Below are 21,298 nucleotides of genomic sequence, written 5' to 3'. Positions count from 1 at the left end.
CTCAAAAATTTGTGCAGCTTCAAATCAGTGTTCCAAATTTTAATATTGTTTTAAAAATAATTTTTGACAGCATTTTAAAAATAATATTTAGAATATCTAAGCTCTGAGGAAGAATCACCAGACCCAAAACGTTAACACTGATTTCTCCTTAGATGCTGCCAGACTTGCTCAGCTTTTCCAGCAACTTCTGTTTTTGTTTAGAATATCAAAACTCTACTCTTAAATAAACACATTTTTCCTTTTCATTTCACTGGAGTCCATATTTCAATAATACTTGTAGGAACGTATTGAGCTTAAATTTTAATGAATCCTATTTGTATTTATTATATGAAAAATTAACATATATACTCACTGAATCGCCTTTAGACTCTTGCAGGTCTGTATAAGGCAGTAAAGGAAAGGGGCAGATCGGTCTGTGAAGGAGTTTGATGTCAGGTCCAAATGCGTCAACGACTGGTTTATACTTAGAGCAGAGGCAAGATCCTCGGCACACGAATCTGTGAGACCGTTACCGGTCAGTCTAGGAACGAGCCAGAGTAAAATGATTAGATTATTTTCCCTACAGTGTGGAAACAGGCCCTTCAGCCCAACAAGTCCACACTGACCCTCTGAAGAGTTGCCCACCCAGATCCATTTCCCTCTGACTAATTCGCCTAACACTATGGACAATTTACCATGGCCAATTCACCTGACCAGCACATCTTTTGGTCTGGGAGGAAACCGGAGCACCCGGGAGAAACCCACGCAGACACGGGGAGAATGTGCAAAGTCAACAAAGACAGACAGTCACCAGAAATTGGAATTGAACCCTGGTCCCTAGCACTGTGAGGCAGCACTGCACTAATGAGGATACATACACAGCACTCTTGATGACAGTAATACTGCACAGTGTGATGTCCAAAAAAATTAATTTGGAAGAAAAGTTGCATTGATCCTGTAAAACTGATGTCCAATTGCCATCTGCTTTCATCAGAACTGGAAAAAGCAACAATCGAAAGGGTTTGGTGACAAAAGGAAGGGAAGGGGAAACACAGGAAATGAAAGAACAAAATGGAAATGCAGGAGTGACTAAATGACAAAAGGATACTGCTGCAAAACACAATCTCTGCATCCTCACGTTCTTGTCTTGAGTTGCGAGGAAGGATAATGGAAAGAATCAGTGGAGCAGGAATGGAGTTGGTGTTGGAATTGGTGTTGAAGATAAGGACCATGATCATGCTGGAAGTATTAAGTCCAGGCAGATGAACTTAGGGCTTGGATTGATGCTTGGGAATATGACATTATTGCCATCACAGAGACTTGGTTGAAGGAAGGGCATGATGATTGGCAACTAAATGTTCCAGGATATAGATGCTTCAGACAGGTCAGGGAGGGAAGAAAGTAAAAGAGGGGGTGGAGTTGCATTGCTGGTCAGGGACAATATGTTAAAGGAGGACACTATGGCGGTCTTAGGTCGTGAGGCATTTTAGGTGGAGCTGAGAAATAAGAAGGGTGTAGTTACTTTGTTGGGGCTAATTACAGACCTCCCAACAGTGAGCGCGAGGTAGAAAAACAAATCGGTAAACAGATTAAGAATAGATGTAGAGGCAATCGGGTAATGGTGATGGGAGATTTTAATTTTCCCAAAATGGACTGGGATACACTTAGCTTCAGAGGTCTGGATGGAGTAGAATTTGTACGAAGCGTCCAGGAGTTTTCTAGAGCAGTATGTCAAAGTCCGACGAGAGAAGGGGCCATATTGGACCTGGTACTGGGGAATGAGCTAGGACTGGTGGTAGAAGTTGCAGTGGGGGATTTCTTTGGAAACAGTGACCACAATTCTGTAAGTTTTTTTAATACTCTTAGATAAAGAAGACAGTGGTACTAAGGGAAGAGTACTAAACTTGGCCAAGGCCAATTATATCAAAATTAGGCAGGAGCTGGGAAATGTGGATTGGGCACAGCTATTTGAAGGGAAGTCCACATTTGATATGTGGGAGGCTTTCAAAGATAGGTTAACATGCAGGATAGGCATGTCCCAGTGAAGGCGAAGGATAGGAAGGGCAAGATTCATGAACTGTCGATGACAAGAGAAACTGTACAATTAGCCAAGAGGAAAAGGAAAATGTACATAAGGTCTAGGCAGCTACGAACAGAATGGGCCCTGGAGGAATATCGGAAGAGTAGGACAAGTCTTAAACAGGGAATCAAGTGGACTAAAAGGGGTCAATAGCTTTAGCAAGCAGAATTAAGGAGAATCCCAAAGCATTTTATTCTTATATAAGAAGCAAGCAGGTAACTAGAGAAAGGATTGGTCCACTAAAACAAAAATGAAGGAAGGCTGTGTGCTGAACCTGAGAAAATGGGTGAGATTCTGAATGATTACTTTGCATCAGTGTTCACTGAGGAGAGGAACATGATGAATCTTGAGATTAGAGATAGAAGTTTGATTAGTCTGGATCACGTTGGCATAAGTAGGAAGATGTGTTGGGTAGGCTAGGCTATTAAGTTGGACAAATCACCAGGACCGGATGGGATCTATCCCAGGTTGCTGAGGGAGGTGAGAGAGGAAATAGCTGGGGCCCTGACATATATATCTTTGTGGCATCCTTAAATACAGGTGAGGTGCCAAAGAATTGTAAGGTTGCTCATGTTGTCCCCCTGTACAAGGGTAGTAGGGATATTCCGGGTAACTACAGCCTGATGTCGGTGGTGGGAAAGAGTACTGAGAGATAGGATCTATTTATATTTAGAAAAGAATGAGCTTATCAGTGATGGGCAACATGGTTTTGTGCGGGGAAGATCATGCCTTACCACTTAATAGAGTTCTTCGAGGTAGTGACTAAGTTGTTAGATGAAGGAAAGGCTGTTGATGTCATATACATGGACTTTAGTAAGGCGTTTGGCAAGGTTCCCCATTGTCGACTAATGGAGAAAGTGAAGTCACATGGTGTTCTAGCTGGGTGGATAAAAAACTGGTTGAGCAGCAGGAGACAGAGAGTAGTAGTTGAAGGGAGTTTCTCAAAATAGAGAAAGGTGACCAGTGCTGTTCTGCAGGGGTCAGTATTGGGACCACTGTTGTTTGTAATATACATAAATGATCTAGAAGAGGGCACTGTTGGTATGATCTGCAAGTTTTCAGATGATACAAAAGATTGGTTGAGTAGCAGAAAGCATAAAGGGACTGTCAGAGAATACAGGAGGAATTAGATAGACTGGAGAATTAGGTAGAAAAGTGGCAGATGGAGTTCAATCCAGAAAAATGTGAGGTGATGCATTTAGGCAAGTCTAATTCTAGAGTGAATTATACAATGAATGGAAAAGCCTTGGGAAAAGTTGATGGGCAGAGAGATCTGGGAAGGCAGGTCCATTGTACCCTGAAGGTTACTGCACAGGTGGCTAGAGTGTCCAATAAGGCATAGAGGATGCTTGTCTTCATCGGACAGAGTATTGAGTATAAGAGCTAGCAAGTCATGTTAAAATTGTGCAAGACATTGGTTTGGCTGCATTTAGAATACTGTGTACACTTCTGGTTGCCACATTACCAGAAGAATGTGGACTCTTTGGAGAGGGTGCAGAGAAGGCTCACGAAGAGGCTGCCTGGTATGGAAGGTGCTAGCTATGAAGAAAGGTTGAGTAGGTCAGGTTTATTTTCACTAGAAATAAAAAAAAGGAGCTGGGGGGGGGGGGGGGGGGGGGGGGAAAGGTGGTGAAACCTGATTAAGGTTTACAAAATCATGAAGGGTATAGACAGGGTGGAAAGAGACAAGCTTTTTCCCAGGGTGAAGGATTCAACAGCAAGACGTCATGCATTCAAGGTGAGAAGTGGAAGGTTTAAGGGGGATACACGTGGCAAGTACTTCACACAGAGGGTGGTGGGCGTTTGAAACGCGTTGCCAGCAGAGGCAGTAGAGGCAGGCACGGTAGATTCATTTAAGATGCGCCTGCACAGATGTATGAGTAGGTGGGGAGCAGAGGGATACAAATGTTTGGGAATTGACCGACAGGTTTAGATAGTACATTTGAATCGGCTCAGGCTTGGAGGGCCGAAAGGCCTGTTCCTGGGCTGTAAATTTTCTTTGTTCTTATTAAGGGAAATGAAAGCGGGTAGCCAGTGATAATGATGAAAATGTGGTGAGGTCTTCTGAATCGGCAGCATATAGGTCATAGAGGGTTAATGATGTGGGAGATTGGGTGAGTAAAAGCAAGTGAGGGAAGATGGTGCATGAAGTAGTGGGTGCAAGGTGCAGACAGTAGTAGAGACAGGTTATGAGGTAGCAGAAAAGGCATTGTGTCATGTTCTGTGGTGGATCAGAGAAAGTCAGGCATTGTCCTTCCATCTGCAGTGCATTCCTCCAGACAGCTGATACCACACTGATCCAGCTGGCAGAAGAGAAGGACCCTCTTCTGCATAACCCTATTCAGCAGGACCTCCAGTTGCCTGTGAAGCAGGGTGGCAAATTATCATTACCTGCCTTGACTGGGACAAATGCCAGATCCGCGAAGGGCAGTTCAGGACTGACACCGCTTGTCTGGGTGTGATTAGATTTTAGATTAGATTAGATTAGATTAGATTACTTACAGCGTGGAAACAGGCCCTTCGGCCCAACAAGTCCACACCGACCCGCCAAAGCGCACCCACCCACACCCATTCCCCTACATATACCCTGCACCTAACACTATGGGCAATTTAGCATAGCCAATTCACCTAACCTGCACATTTTTGGACTGTGCGAGAATTTTGTGAGAATACAATTTAAAGATGCACCAGGATGCCGATCCATTCTAGGATACGTAGGTAGTGGCTGGTGGTGAAATTAGGCTAGCAACAGATAGGAGGGCCTCTATAAGGTCAGGCTAGGTAGTTAACAACACAAGATTGGGATGATAGCACCAGAAAACAAAACCTTGAGGGGCAGAAACCCTGTATGAAACATGATAAATTTGACACTGAGCCACAAGATTCAGCCTGTTAACTGTCTTCACAATTGATAATTAAATCAGTCATCTCTTATAGATAAAAAATTCATAAGACAATTCAATTCACCTTTCCCTTGTCTGAAACTGTAATTTCACACATTACCATATTACAGCATTAGATGTCTGACAAGTATTCCTGTAACCACTAATAAATGCAATGTCTTTTTTTTTTGCATTCTGCCCATGTCCATTTTCACTACCACTGTCTGATATTAATACCATTACAGATACCCATAATATAACATTCTAGCCAACACTATTCCTGATGATATGGATAACAAACAATGTCAGACATCCAGTTATTGTAAACAGTCATTCACTCTGGTACTTACCCCAGTCTCTCTATTTTACAGTCTGGACTCTTCAGACCGGCACACAGTAATCTCACTCCAGAATCTCCCAGTTTAGCATTATGTAGCCTAAACACAGAGTGAAAAATGCATTAATATGGACTATGTTTTCATCAGGAGGCTGAAAAATAGGGTATTGTTTTAGTTTTGTGTTCGTATAAAGCATCATCTTTGGCTTTATCTGTAATTTTGATGGTGGACTGAAATAAAAAGGAAGGTGTCACACCAAAAATTGTGGAAAGGATTGCAGCACTAAACAGCAAGTCAAGTGGCGTTGACATTGCTGCTCTGCACAGTGAGGACAATTGGCTGCAGACAGGTTGGCCCCATAGGGTGTACACAAAATTAGATTTGGCCTGCAACAATTAGCCGATTGATTTGTAGAGTTGTGACCAGTTGTGAATGACAAAATCCACCTATCTGCCAACAAATGTATGATTGACTCCTGGGCAGCTGCACACTTGTGGGAGTGAATGACACTGCCAGAAGTCTTCAGACCTCTTGAAGGGTAGATAGTATGTCACCCTGCATAGAAAATAGTAGAAGCTTTAGGAAAGTCAGCTTATTTTGCACCACATTTGTTGTAAGGTGTTGCTTTTAATCAATAAGTCAGAGTCATAGAAATGTACAGCATAGAAACAGACCGTTCGGTCCAACTCGTCCATGCCGACCAGGTATCCTAACCCAATCTAGTCCCACCTGCCAGGCACCCGGCCCACATCCATCCAAACCCTTCCTACTCATATACCCATCCAAATGCCTCTTAAATGTTGCAATTGTACCAGCCTCCACCACTTCCGCTGGCAGCTCATTCCATACACGTATCACCCTCTGCATGAAAAACTTGCCCCTTAGGTCTCTTTTATGTCTTTCTCCTCTCACCCTAAACCTATGCTCCCGAGTTCTGGACTCCCTGACCCCAGGGAAAAGACCGTCTATTTATCCTCTCCATGCCCCTCATGATTTTATAAACCTCTATAAGGTCACCCCTCAGCCTCCGACACTCTAGAGATATTCTAGCCTATTCAACCTCTCCCTATAGCTCAAATCCTCCAACCCTGGCAACATCCTTGTATATCTTTTCCCTTTTCAAGTTTCACAACATCTTTCCGATAGGAAGGAGACCAGAATTGCACACAATATTCCAATAGTGGCCTAACCGATGTCCTGTACAGCCGTAACATGACCTCCCAACTCCTGTACTCCACACTCTGACCAATAAAGGAAACCATACCAAATGCCTTCTTCACTATCCCATCTACCTGCAACTCCACTTTCAAAGGAGCTATGAAGCTGCACTCCAAGATCTTTGTTCAGTAACAATCCCTAGGACCTTACCATTAAGTGTGTAAGTTCTGCTAAGATCTGCTTTTCCAAAATGCAGCACCTCACATTTATCTAAATTAAACTCCATCTGCCACTTCTCAGCCCATTGGCCCATCTGGTCCAGATCCTGTTGTAATCTGAAGTAACCTTCTTCACTGTCCTCCTCTAATTTTGGCGTCATCTGCAAACTTACTGACTATATCTCTTATGCTCACATCCAAATCATTTATATAAATGACCAAAAGTAATGGACCCAGCACCGATCCTTGTGGCACTCCACTGGTCAAAGGCTTCCAGTCTGAAAATCCCTCTACCACCACCCCCTGTCTTCTACCGTTAAGCCAGTTCTGTATCCAAATGGCTAGTTCTCCCTGTATTCCATGGAGATCTAACCTTGCTCACCAGTCTCCCATGGGGAACCTTGTCGAATGCCTTCCTGAAGTCCATATAGATCACATCTACTGCTCTGCCCTCAATCGTCTTTGCTACTTCTTCAAAACACTCAATCAAGTTTGTGAGACATAGTTTTCTACACATAAAGCCATGTTGACTATCCCTAATCAGTCCTTTCCTTTCTAAATACTTGCACATCCTGTCCCTCAGGAATCCCTCTCACAACTTGCCCACCACTGACGTCAGGCTCACTGGTCTATAGTTCCCCGACTTGTCCTTACGACCCTTAAGAGTGGCACCACGTTAGCCAAACTCCAGTCTTCCGGCACCTCATCTGTGACTACTGATGATACAAAGATCTCAGTAAAAGGCCCAACAATCACTTCTCTAGCTTCCCAGTGTTTAGGGTATACCTGATCAGGTCCTGGGATTTATCCATTTTTTATGCATTTCAAAACATCCAGCACTTCTTCCTATGTAATATAGGCATTTTTCAAGATGTCACCATTGATTTTCCTACATTCTATATCTTTCATGTCCTTTTTCCACAGTAACACTAGTGTAAACTACGCATTTCCTGCGGCTCCACAGACATGCTGCCTTACTGATCGTTGACGGACCCTATTCTCTCCCTCATTACACTTTTATCCTTAATGAATTTGTAAAAACCCTTTGGCTTCTCCTTATCTCTATTTGCCAAAGTATCTCATGTCCCCTTTTTGCCCTCCTGGTTTCTCTCAAGTATACTCCTACTGCCTTTATTCTCTTAAGAATTCACTCGATCTGTTCTGTCTATACCTGACATATGCTTTCTTCTTTTTCTTAAACAAACCCTCAATTTCTTCAGTCATCCAGCATTCCATATACCTACCAGCCTTTCCCTTCACCCTAACCGGAATAGTTTCTCTGGACTCTCGTTATCTCATTTCTGAAGGATTCCCATTTTCCAGCCGTCCCTTTACCTGTGAACATCTGCCCCCGAATCAGCTTTCAAAAGTTCTTGCCTATTACTGTCAAAATCGATCTTCCTCCAATTTAGAACTTCAACTTTAGATCTGGTCTATCCTTTTCAATCATTATCTTAAAACTAATAAAATTATAAATCGCTGGCCCCAAAGTGCTCCCCCACTGACACCTCAGTCACTTGCCTTGCCTGATTTCCCAAGAGTAGGTCAAGTATTGCACATTTTCTAGTAGGCAAATCAGAAAATTTTCTTGTACACACTTAACATATTCCTTTCCATCTGAACCCTTAACTCTATGGCAGTCCCAGTCTAAGTTTGGGGAGTTAAAATCCCCTCCATAACCACCCTATTTTTTCTTCTTACAGATAACTAAGATCTCCTTATAAATTTGCTTCTCAATTTCCCCCTGACTTTTCAGGGGTCAATAATACAATCCAACAAGGTGATCATCCCTTTCTTATTTCTTAGTTCCACCCAAATAACGTCCTTGGATGTATTTCCGGGAATATCCTCCCTCAGTACAGTTGTCATGCTATCCTTTATCAAATAAACCAGCCCCCCTCCTCTCTTGATACCCTTCCTGTAGCGTTTGTATCCTGTAACATCAAGCTGCCAGTCCTGTCCATCCCTGAGCCATGTTTCTGTAATTGCTATGATATCCCAGTCCCATTTTCCCAACCATGCCCAGAGTTCATCTGCCTTCCCTTTTAGGCCTCTTGCATTGAAATAAATGCAGTTTAATTTATCAGTCCTACCTTGTTCTGCCTGCCCTGACTGTTTGGTTCGCTTCTTTTTTCAATTGTACCAGTCTCAGATTAATCTCTTTCCTCACTATCTCCCAGGGCTCCCCCTCCCCTTTACTAGTTTGAATCCTCCAGAGCAGCTGTAGCAAATCTCCCTGCCAGTATATTAGTCCCCTTCTAAGTTAGGTGCAATCCGTCCTTCTTTTATAGGTCACCTCTACCCCAAGAGAGATTCCAATGATCCAAAAATGTGAATGCTTCTCCCATACACCAGCTCCTCAGCCACGCATTAATCTGCTCGATCCTCCTATTCCTACCCCAACTAGCTCATAGCACCGGTAGTAATCCAGATATTACTACTCTTGAGGACCTCCTTTTTAACTTCTTGCCTAACTCTAATGTCCCTTCAGAATCTCAACCATTTATTTTCCTATGTCGTTGGTTCCCATGTGTGCGATGACCTCCCACTGGGTCCTCTCCCCCTTGAAAACATTCTGCACTCTCTCGAAGACATTCTTGATCCTAGCACCCGGATGGCAACACACCATTCTAATTTTTCACTGCTGGCCACAGAAACGCCTGGCTGTACCTCCGACAAGAGATTCCACTAACACAATGGATCTCTTGAAAACTGATGTACCCTCCCCCATGGCATTCAAGCCAGTCTCAATCCCAGAAACTTGGCTGCTTGCGTGACATCCCCCTGAGAATCCATCACCCCTTCCATTTTTGAAAACAGCATACTTGTTTGAAATAGGGATAGCCACAGAAGTCTCCCTCACTACGTGCCTACCTCTCCTACCTTTCCTGGGGTTATCCCATCTATGTGACTGTATCTGAGACATTCCCCCCTTCCTATACCTGCCATCTAACACACCCCCTTGCTCTTGTAAATTCCTCATTGCCTCTAACTGCCTCTCCAATCAATCCATTCAATCTGCTAAGATTCGGAACCAACAGCATTTATTGCAGATATAATCGTCAGTAACCCGTAAACTCTCCCTAAACCCCCACATCCAACAAGAGCGTATCACTCTACTAAGGTCCATTTTTGCTTCTTTCAATCGACAGATCCAGAAAATAGCAGTCTTATTTCTCTACAAAACACTGCTCCAGGTTAAATGAATACTTATGGCTCATATTTTAATCAACAGACATAGCTCAATAAAACATTGAATCAAGAAAGAACTCACCCTACTCACTACTGCAGACTTATTTTAAGGCTGCGCTTAAAATCCACTTATCTGCTTTTGTGCTGTGACTGCTCCCAACAGATTCCTCCAAGATCAATTTTGAAGTTCATTGTTTTTTTAAATTTTCCTAGACACACTCCGATGTTCAGCAATACATGAATTCAACAGCAAAGGCAGTAATTGTTACTGAGCAATGTGGGTTTCTTTTTCTCCCTCTTTCCTGCACTGATCTCATCATGTGCTACCTTTGTCTGTTCTTCTCCCTTCTTAAAGTGCTGTTGTTTGATTTTTCTCTCTCCAAAGTTCCAAAACAATGCAACAGCATACAAAACAGTAATATAAAACTGCTAGAATTCAAGGAAATCACCTCCAACATTTAAAATTCCTCAAAAAAAAGGAACAGCTGTTACAGCCAGAAATTTTCAGCTTTGTAATTTGTGAATCAGAAGTGAACCTGAAGAAGAGCAATGGAAGAACAGCAAGTCCTGGCCAGTAAAAACATATTCTCAGAGGACTCAGTGGAGAGGGGCTAATGTACTATCGCCCAGGTTTTTCCCCCATCCCTCCGTAACACCATAATTTTTAATTCTGTCTGTATGTTTGTGTATAGAAGACACTTTGTAACAGTGTTAGTAAAATTATACATTAACCATTTCTCAAATGTTTTATGTATATCACCTGCAAAGTAAATGAATACCCCACATTGAAAAATTTTAATGGTGCACCTTCAACTGTAATCCACCAGCAGAGCTGCTTCGAGCTAACTCCAAACATTCAGTGGACATTAAATTACTGGACTCAAATTCACATTCAAAAACAAGATGTTGGATTGATTAAAGACATTCAAATTTTTAAAACTTACTTTTGTCTTTCTGCTTCCTTGTATCTGTATATGAGTGAATGTGCGCGCTTGCATATGCGTTTGGTATGAATTATCCCCCAGTCATCTGTATAAATGAAGCGGTTTTAATCCTCGACAATTTTGAGTCATTTAAAAATTGAACTTCATAAACAATGTTTTTGGAGGAGATATCCAAAAGGAAATTCCCTTTAATGAGGGATTTCAAAACCAGGGGGCATATTTTGAAGGTGAGAGGAGAGAGAGATTTAAAAGACGAAATGTGAGGCAATTGATTTTTAAAAAACACATAGGATGGTTCACACATAGAATGAACTTCAAGGAAGTGATAGATGTAGGTACAGTTACTGCGTTTAAAAAATGTTTGGATAAGTACACAAATAGAAAAGGTTTGGAGGGATATGGGCCAGGAGCAGGCAGGATGGGACTAGTTTAGTTTCCAAAGGGTCCGTTTCCGTGCTGTATGACAATAAGAAAATAAACTAAAACACCTTTATTATGTACAGAGGAGAAAGGTAAAAATAATTTAACACTGTTTACATTACTATCATTCCTCGAATAATCCCATTTAACTTCCAGAAGCTCAGCAACTGGCCCTGCTAAGTTATGGAAAATGTCTTTAATCAGGGATGTCCCAAAATCTGGTAATTTAGGAGAAGGGCACAATTTTCTATAAATTCAATGATAAAGTGGCAATTCCTTGTACTTTGTAACCGCACATCATTTGAACTTTCATATTATTTCAGTGTGACTAATATCATGAAACCATATTAACTGTTGTTATAAAATCCATTCCACTCAATTTTATGCAAGGACGAAATTTTATTCCCTGTCATTACATTCTTGAAATATATATTGTTCTATTTGTAGGGGAGTTTCCCACTTTATTCACCATTCAACAGACTACATATTTACTGCAGGTGCAGCTATTGTTGTATTGCAAGGGAATTTCTAGGAGTCCCCAACTCCCAGCAGATGGTCACATATGGGAGTGGACAATTGGAAAATCCTGTTGTTTAACATTTAAAATTTTCAAAGAGAGACTGTCCCCTATGTGCAAGGTCCTATCAATGTGCTGGATAATTAGTGATTTGGAGCATTTAGAGTATTTCAAACAGAAGATTGTTATTTTTACTGAACTGTGTAAATAATTAGATTTCAAAACATCATCGGATGTAGTTATCTTAATTTAAATACTTGCCACATCTAAGGAGCCAGTCTATTATTTCTGATGACACTTCAGTTGTCTTCATTGTGTAGCTTAAAATTGATGTTCTAAATTCTTAGCATTGTTTAAAATTTATTTTGCACAGCATTGTTGTTTAAAATTTTTAGATAATCAATATTCTAGTCATATAACTAAATACCTCATCTTTCCTTTTCATCTCATCTCCATAGCCAAGTTCAACAAGATATCCCTAAGTACAGCAACAACTGGTTCACAAAGCCATCGTTCTATTTTTCACCTCAGCATTTAACAGTTGTCTTATCTTCCAAGACTTTTCTGACTGTGCCTTCTTTGAAATGAAAAACACGTTTTGCTTCTTTTGCTACACAATTAAATGGTTTACCAACAATGAAGGTTTGGAGGTGCTGCTGTTGGACTGGGGTGGACAAAAGTTAAAAATCACACAACATCAAGTTATAGTCCAGCAAGTTTATTTTCGAAGCGATGCTTCCAAATAAACCTGTTGAACTACAAGCTGGCATTGAGACCTTTAACTTTAATCAATAATGAAAGTACTGACCTGTCTCTGTGGCGCAATTGGTCAACACGCTCGGCTGTTAACCGGAAAGGTTGGTGGTTCGAGACCACCCAGAGATGGAGTGCTTGTTGTTCTCGCTTCTACCACTTTCTTGCAGTTACTAGCGGTGTTCCGCAAGGATCTGTTTTGGGACCATTGCTGTTTGTCATTTTTATAAATGACCTGGAGGAGGGGCTAGAGGGTTGGGTGAGCAAGTTTGCGGGTGATACGAAAGTCGGCGGAGTTGTTGACAGTGAGGAAGGATGTGGCAGGTTACAGTGGGATATAGATAAGCTGCAGAGCTGGGCAGAAAAGGTGGCAAATGGAGTTCAATGTAGCTAAGTGTGAAGTGATTCACTTTGGTAAGAGTAACAAGAAGATGGGGTACTGGGCTAATGGTCGGATACTTGGCAGTGTGGATGAGCAGTGGGATCTTGGTGTCCATGTACACAGATCTCTGAAAGTTGCCACCCAGGTAAATAGTGCGGTGAAGAAGCCATATGGCGTACTGGCTTTTATTGGTAGAGGAATTGAGTTCCGGAGTCCTGAGGTCATGTTGCAGTTGTATAAGACTCTGGTGCGGCCGCGTCTGGAGTATTGTGTGCAGTTTTGGTCGCCATACTATAGGAAGGATGTGGAGGCACTGGAACGGGTGCAGAGGAGGTTTACCAGGATGTTGCCTGGTATGGTAGGAAGATCATATGAGGAAAGGCTGAGGCACTTGGGGCTGTTTTCATTGGAGAAAAGAAGGTTTAGGGGTGACTTGATAGAGGTGTAAAAAATGATTAGGGGTTTAGTACAGGCTCTTTGGCCCTCGATGTTGCGCCGATCCAAGCCCACCTAACCTACACTAGCCCACTATCCTGCAGGGCTTTTGCCCGAAACGTCGATTTCGCTGCTCCTTGGATGCTGCCTGAACTGCTGTGCTCTTCCAGCACCACTAATCCACTATCCTCCATATGCCTATCCAATGCCCGTTTAAATGTCCATAAAGAGGGAGAGTCCACCACTGCTACTGGCAGGGCATTCCATGAAGTCACGACTCGCTGAGTAAAGAATCTACCCCTAACATCTGTCCTATACTTACCACCCCTTAATTTAAAGCTATGCCCCTTCATAATAGCGGACTCCATACGTGGAAAAAGTTTCTCATGGTCAACCCCATCTAAACCCCGAAATCATCTTGTACACCTCTATCAAGTCACCCCTAAACCTTCTTTTCTCCAATGAAAACAGCCCCAAGTGCCTCAGCCTTTCCTCATATGATCTTCCTACCATACCAGGCAACATCCTGGTAAACCTCTTCTGCACCCGTTCCAGTGCCTCCACATCCTTCCTATAGTATGGCGACCAAAACTGCACACAATACTCCAGATGCGGCCACACCAGAGTCTTATACAACTGCAACATGACCTCAGGACTCCGGAACTCAATTCCTCTACCAATAAAACCCAGTACGCCATATGCCTTCTTCACCGCACTATTTACCTGGGTGGCAACTTTCAGAGATCTGTGTACATGGACACCAAGATCCCTCTGCTCATCCTTTTTTTTAATTTTGTTTTAATGGTATTTCCTAAATCCTGCTCAAGTAGTAAGTGCTGAAATTTGAAATTGTGCGAATGCAGCTACAAATTCTTGAATGGTGAGATGTGGGAATGTGTAAACAACACTCCAGACAGAATCATCTCTTGCCAAAAGTTCCATCAGGAATCCAGATAGGAACTGGGAGGGTTGCAGATTGTGCTGGATCAAATCTCCTTCCCCAAACACAATCTACTTCTCAGAGACTCCTGTGAAGGCCATCTCACCAAGCTTAAGGAACACATCACGGGGGTCTCCAATCTCCCGGCCATGGTTTTTCAGAATGTTATAAATATAATAGGAATATAGTTGGGTGATGGTCTTTGGAACTTGCTGCTTTTTCTTGTCTTCTTCTGTGAAAAAGGGGACCAGTGAGAGACCAAGGATCCAGCAGTACGAAGGGTTGTAGCATATGCTGTACAGGATCTCATTCTCCTCAACGTGTTTGAAAACTGCTGCTGCCACCGTCTGATCCTCAAAAAACTTGTTGAAATATTCCTTGCACTGATCACCAACAAATCCCAGGATTTCAGCCCAGATCCCGATCTCAGCCTTTTCCAATAAATGGAATGCAGTGAGCCAGCTGGTTACGAGCACTGAACATCCTGGGAGCAACTTGTGCTGGATTAAATCATACACAATGTCAGATACTTCACAACAGCATTCAGGATCAGTGCATATCAACGGAGGCTCTGTGTTTTTCTGATTGTCAGAAATCAATACAACCTTTGAATTCATCCAAACCATCAAATATAAACAGCAAACCCTCTGGGCTCCAGAGCTCTCCCAGAACATTCCCAAAGTAAGGATACTGATCCAGTATCAAATTCTTCAGGCTTGTTCTGAAGTTAACAGCATTCAAATCCCGAAATTTAAAACTGAATACAAATTGAAATTGTGGGAATTTTTTCCCAGTGGCCCAATCATAAACAATCTTCTGTACCATTGTTGTTTTTCCAATGCCTGGGACTCTATTCACTGCTGCTGAACTCCCAGAATTCAATTTTCTGAGAAAAACTATTCTGGAATAATTGATTAACTCTGATTTTTTCCAGTTCTCTCCTGAGATGTTTCTCTCTCCACTTTTCAAGACCTCTGCCTCTTGACAGCAGTTTATGTTCTACAAGTTTCTGATCTCGAACAGTAGAAATAACCGTTAGCTCAGTGTATCGATCAACAAGCTGGAAAGTTTTCACCTTTTCTTTTATTAGGATAGTGTTCACTCGCAGTGTTTCAGTTTGGACAAGAAGCACTTCCTTGTGTTTCTATTGAACATCTTAAAATTAGAACAGACAAATTGGTTCTCGACGTTAGTTCTTTTGACATAACTTCTCAATATCATTTTCTTAAATTTGTAAAATATTACAAGAATTAAATCACTGTTTCAATGAAGGTTTGTATCAAAACGATCAGTTAAATGAAAATCATTTTTGAAAACTAGCCAAAAAAAATTTGAAATCTTCAGTTCATTCCAAAAATGTGCTAAATATGGAGATTTCAATTCGGATTTTATTTCTCTATGATGGCTAATATCACTTCATCTACTCTATGCTCAAATCATCTCAATATAAACATATTAAAATCATTTGTATGTCAACAAGTGCTCTAATGAACCCACAGCAACACGGTCGACTCTCAACTGCCCTCTGAAATGACCTAGCAAGCCAACTGTATCAATTGCGATTAAATCGCAACAAACAAATGAAAATCAGATGGACCACCTGCTTCAGCCGAACATTGGAAATGACATGACGAACAAGCCTATCAACCCTACACAGTCCTCCACAGGAACATCTGGGGGCCAGTAGCAAATTTAGGATAGTGCTCTCAGTTTTGGCAAGCAACAGCCTGACACTAAGGTATGATTCCATAGTAGGACTATGGCCCAGACACCACCATCACTGAATACGCCCTGCCCCGTAGACATGACAGGTCCAGTGAAAGGGGCAGCAAAGTGTATACAGAGTCAGGAGGCAGACACCCTGAGAGTCCTCAGCATGGACTCTGGGCCCCATGAAGTCTCATGATATCAGGTCAAACATGGGCAAAGAAATTGCTTGCTGATTTCAATATATTTTCCCTCAGCTAATGAAACAATATTCCAGGGTGCAGAATGTACTCTGGATAGGAGATTTCAAAATCCTCCATCAACTCTGGCTCAATAGCAGTACTACTGATTTAGGACTTGACCAGCTTAAGGACAAAGCTACCGAACTGTATCCACAACAAGTGAGAGAAACAAGAATGAATAAACATACTCTACCTCATCCTCACCAATCTGCTGGCTGCAGATGCATCAGTCCAATATTTAAATCAGCAAGAGGAACTACCACACAGTCCTTATGGAGTCGAAATCCCACATACAAATATACTGTATGGCATGATCACCATGCTAAATGAGATAGACTTTGATATAGCAACACAAGACTGGGCATTCATGAGGCACTGAGCTAACAGCATTACCATTAGTAATGGTAATTAATTAATTAATGGTAATTAGCAAACTACATAGTTTGCAACCTCATGGTCCAGCATGCCCACAGTCTACCATTACCATCAAGCCATGGCAAGGGAGTAGCCTGAACTCTGGACGGGTGATTTCACCATCCACCAACAACAGCAGTAGCACTAGTGATTGAGTTGGTTGAGTCCTAAAAGGACATAGCTGCTAGACTGGATCTGCAGTAGATGGTGAGGGAACAGACAAGAGGGAAAACATACTTGACTTCATCCTTACTAATGTGTCGGCTGCAGATGTATCTCTTCTGTCTTCATATTAGGATAACCTCCATATTGTGTGGCACTGTCACCACGCTGAATGGGACAGACTTCGAACAGCTATAGCATCTCAGGACTGGGCATCCATAAGGCATTGTGGGTCATCAACAGCAGCAGAATTGTAATCCAACACAGTATGCAACTCATGGCCTGGCATATGCCCCTCTCAATAATTACCATCAAGGCAGGGGATCAACCCGAGTTCAATGGAGACTGCAGGAGGGTATGCAAGGAGAACTGGCATACCTAAAAATGAGGTGTCAATCTGGAAAACGTACCAAACAAGACTACTTGCGTGCCAAACAGCATATGCCAAGCGATTTCACAAGCAACAGATCAGATCTAAGCTCTAATGGATATTTGCAATTAAACAACTCTCAAAATATCTCCATCTTCAGGTGATGAAAGAGCTCAGCACATCAGTGCAAAAGATAAGGCTAAAACATTCACAGCAATCTTCAGCCAGAAGTGCCAAGTGGATGACCCCTTGTGGCCTCCTCCAGTGGTCCCCAATATTACAGATACCAACCATCAACCAATTCACTCCAGGGGAGAACAAGAAACGGTTGGAGGCCCTGGGTTCTGTAAAGGCTATGACAATCTGACAATATTCCAACAATCGCACAGAAAACATGTGCTCCAGAAATCGCCACCCGCTAATCAAGCTGTTCCAGTACAGTTACAACACTGGCATCTACCCGACAACTGGAAAACTGCCCAAGAATATCCTGTGCATAAAAAGTAGGACTCATTTAACCCAGTCAATTACCACTCCATCAGTCTCTGCTCAAATTGGTGGAAAAAGTGTTCAATAGGGCTGTCAAGCAGCACTTGTTCTGGGACACCCAGTTTGGGTTCTGCTGGGGCCAACTAGTTCCTGACCTCATTGCAGCCTTGGTTCAAACATGGACAAAAGAGCTGAATTCCAGATTATGAGGCAAGAGTGACAGCCCTTGATATCCAGGCTGTATTTGATTAAGTGTGGCATCAAGGAACCCTATCAAATCTGGAATAAATGGGTATCGCAGGACAAACTCTCCACTGGTTGGAGTCATATCTGGCCCATAGGAAGATGGTTGTGATTGCTGGATGTCAGTCATCTCAGCTGCAAGACATCTCTGCAGGAGATCCCGAAGGCAGCATCCTAGGCCCAACCACCTTCAGCTGCTTCAATGACCTTCCCACCATCATAAAATGTCAGAAGAAGTTGTTCGCTGAGGTTTGCACAATGTTCAGCGTTATTCCTCAGATATTGAAGTTGTCCATGTTCAAATGCCTAAGATCTTGACAGACTTGGACCGACAAGCAACATTCTCCACACAAATGCCAGGCAATAAACATCTCCAATAACAGACAGACAGACTAACCACCGTCTTTTGACATTCAATGTTGTTACGCTCAAATGAATTCCCCACTATCAACATCCTTGCAGTTACCATTGAAGTGAAATATGACCGAGCCAGTCACACAGTAGCTACATGAGCAAGTAGAGGCTTGAATACTACAGTGAGTAACTCACCTTTTCACTCCCCAAAGCCTGTCCATCATCTACCAGACAAGTTAGGAGTGCATTGCAATACTCTCGACTTGCTTGTATGGATGCAGCTTCAACAACACTCAAGAAGCTAGACATCATCCAGAACAAAGCAGCCCACTTGATTGCAACCACATCCACAAACATCTACTTCTTCCCCAACTGGCATGTAGTAGCGGCCATGTGCACTGCAGAAATTAATCAATGCTCCTTAGAGAGCACCATCCAAACCTATGACCACTTGCATCTACAAGGACAAGGGCCACCGATACAATGGGAACACCTATACATGCAATGACTCACCAATCTGACATATATAGTCGTTCTTTCACTGTTGCTGGGTGAAAATCCAGGAATTCCCCCCTAAACAGCATTGTGGGTCAACCCTCAGCAAGTGGACTGCAACATTTCAAGGCAACAGCTCACTGCCACCTTCTCAAGGGCAACTAGGCACAGGTAACAGATGCTGGCCAGCCAGCAACACCCACATCCCATGAATAAATAACAAAAATATAATAATGCAACATCCACATATTTACAGGAAAAACAACAGAAATATCATCTTGCATGACTTTTAACTTAAACCAAATCAGTTGGAGATTGACGACAAATCCAAACAATGTTCAACCAGTATTCGTGACTTTGTTTTCTGACTTGAGCCATTTGCTGTCAAAAGGTTGTCAATTGTGAAGATTCTCAAATCAAATGAACAGTGTGATATATGTCTTATTCCTTACGTTTCAATCGTCTGGGTACTTCAGATGAACCTTGTGCATTGGTAGCGTAATTAAATCGATCCAGATCTGTTTAAATCAATTGACTTTTATGAGAAAAGATCTCCATAATATCACGGGAAAATTTGAACGACTTGAATCTGAAATCAAATTCTGACATTTTACCATACTAAATTCCTGTGCTTCTTTCAGTATTTTATCCAACTTTGGAACCCTGTTTCGCATTGTCACAAACAATTCCCACACCACTCTTCGGGCCAGAGCGCTTTCTGCCATCACCAGGTTCAGGAGAAGTTTGGAACTGTCTGCTCTGTTTCCCTTCTCCATAAGCTCAGTGACTTTTTGTAAAGAATGAAAAATGAATATGTTGATGTGCAGAGCAAAAGATAACCACTATGAATAGGAATGGTAGGATGCATTGAGTAATGAGGTTTTCCACTTAAGTATATAAAGCTAGGAACTAATCCATTGTTATTAGTGTTCAAACAAATAATGAATAAACTAAATACAAAACTAGAAACCAATCATACCATGCAGATATGGAAGTAGGCCATTTTGGTTCCTCAAGCCTGCTCTGCCATTCAATAAGATTATGTCTGATTAATTGTGTTTTGACTTCATTATTCACATCTACCCCTGACAACCTTTGATTCCTTTGTCCAACAAAAACAATGAACTATGAGGATAAGGAGATGCTTTAAAGCGATTTGGGTAAATCTCATGATTTCGCCAAATGCACATCAGATGAACTGTAACGTGGAGAAAAATGAGACTATTCGTTTTGGTAGCAAAAACAGGAAGGCAGATTATCTGAATGGCAACATGTTGGGAAAAGGGAGGGAGTAATGAGATTTGGGTGTCATTGTACACCAGTCACTGAAAGTAGAGATGCAGAAGCAGCAGGCAGTGGACAAGGCTAATGGTTCATTAGCCTTCATAGTGAAAGGATTCTAATTCAAGAGCAGGGATATCTTGCTGCAATTTTACAGGACCTTGGTAAGGACCACATGTACACCAAGCATGAATTATTGTATGCAGATTCATGTCCAAGACTTGGACAGAAAATAGCAAATAACATTCACACCACACAAATACCAGGCATCGCCAATAAGTGAAAATCTAACACACCGCCTCTTGACATTAAATGGCATTACCATCACGAAATATCCCAATATCAAAATCCTGAGTGTTATCATTAACCAGAAACAGAGCTGGATTCACTATATAAATACAGTAATAGAATCATGGAGTCATAGAGATGTACAGCACTGAAACAGATCCTTTGGTCCAACTCGTCCATGTCGACCAGATATCCCAACCCAATCTACTCCCACCTGCCAGCATCCAGCCCATATCCATCCAAACCCCTCCTATTCATATACCTATCCAGATGCCTTTTAAATGTTGCAATTGTACCAGCCTCCACCACTTCCTCTGGGAGCTCATTCCATACATGTACCCTCTGCCTGAAAAAGTTGCCCCTTCGGTCTCTTTTATATCTTTCCCCTCTCACCCTAAACCTATGCCTTCTAGTTCTGGACTCCCCCCATCCCAGGGAAAAGACTTTGTCTATTTATCCTGCGAACAGGTTACTGCTGAGCAGGTGCTGCTTGATAGTTCTGTTGGTGACACCTTCCCTTACTTTACTAATGATCAAGATTAGACTGATGGGGCAGTATTTGGTTGACTCTCCTGCATCCTCACTTTCTCTCTGACAACTAGCAAGTGACATTCCCATGACACAAATGCCAGGCAATGACTATCTAGTAAACACCCTCTGACATTGGATAATGTTACCATAACTGATTCCCCACTAACATCACTCTAGGGGTCACCAATGAAAAGAAGTCAACTAGATTCACAGTGGCTACAAGAAAGGGGCCAGATGCTAGGAATACTGTGGTGAGAAACTCAACTCCTGACTCTCCAAAGCTTGTCAACCATTTACAAGGCACAAATAAGGATAGAATACTCGGCACTAGTCTGGATTGGTGTAACTCCAGCAATACTCAAGAAGCTTGACACCATCTAGAACAAAGCAAAGCAGCTTGCCTAATTGGCACCATATCCATTCTTTTCCCCATTGATGCTCAATAGCAGCAGTGCGTATATCCAAAAGACAGACTGCATAAATT

At 42.2% G+C, this 21,298-nt stretch overlaps 1 pseudogene; it reads right to left on the bottom strand.

Moving 5' to 3' along the window:
- Positions 1-21,298, bottom strand: part of LOC140468663 (NACHT, LRR and PYD domains-containing protein 1-like) — a 63,330-nt pseudogene that overhangs the window by 16,714 nt on the left and 25,318 nt on the right.

This window comes from Chiloscyllium punctatum, chromosome 47, assembly GCF_047496795.1.
Source record: "Chiloscyllium punctatum isolate Juve2018m chromosome 47, sChiPun1.3, whole genome shotgun sequence".
Classification (NCBI taxonomy): Eukaryota; Metazoa; Chordata; class Chondrichthyes; order Orectolobiformes; family Hemiscylliidae; genus Chiloscyllium; species Chiloscyllium punctatum.
The sequence above is the reverse complement of the archived record's forward strand: the minus strand, read 5'-3'. Positions and strand labels throughout refer to the sequence as shown.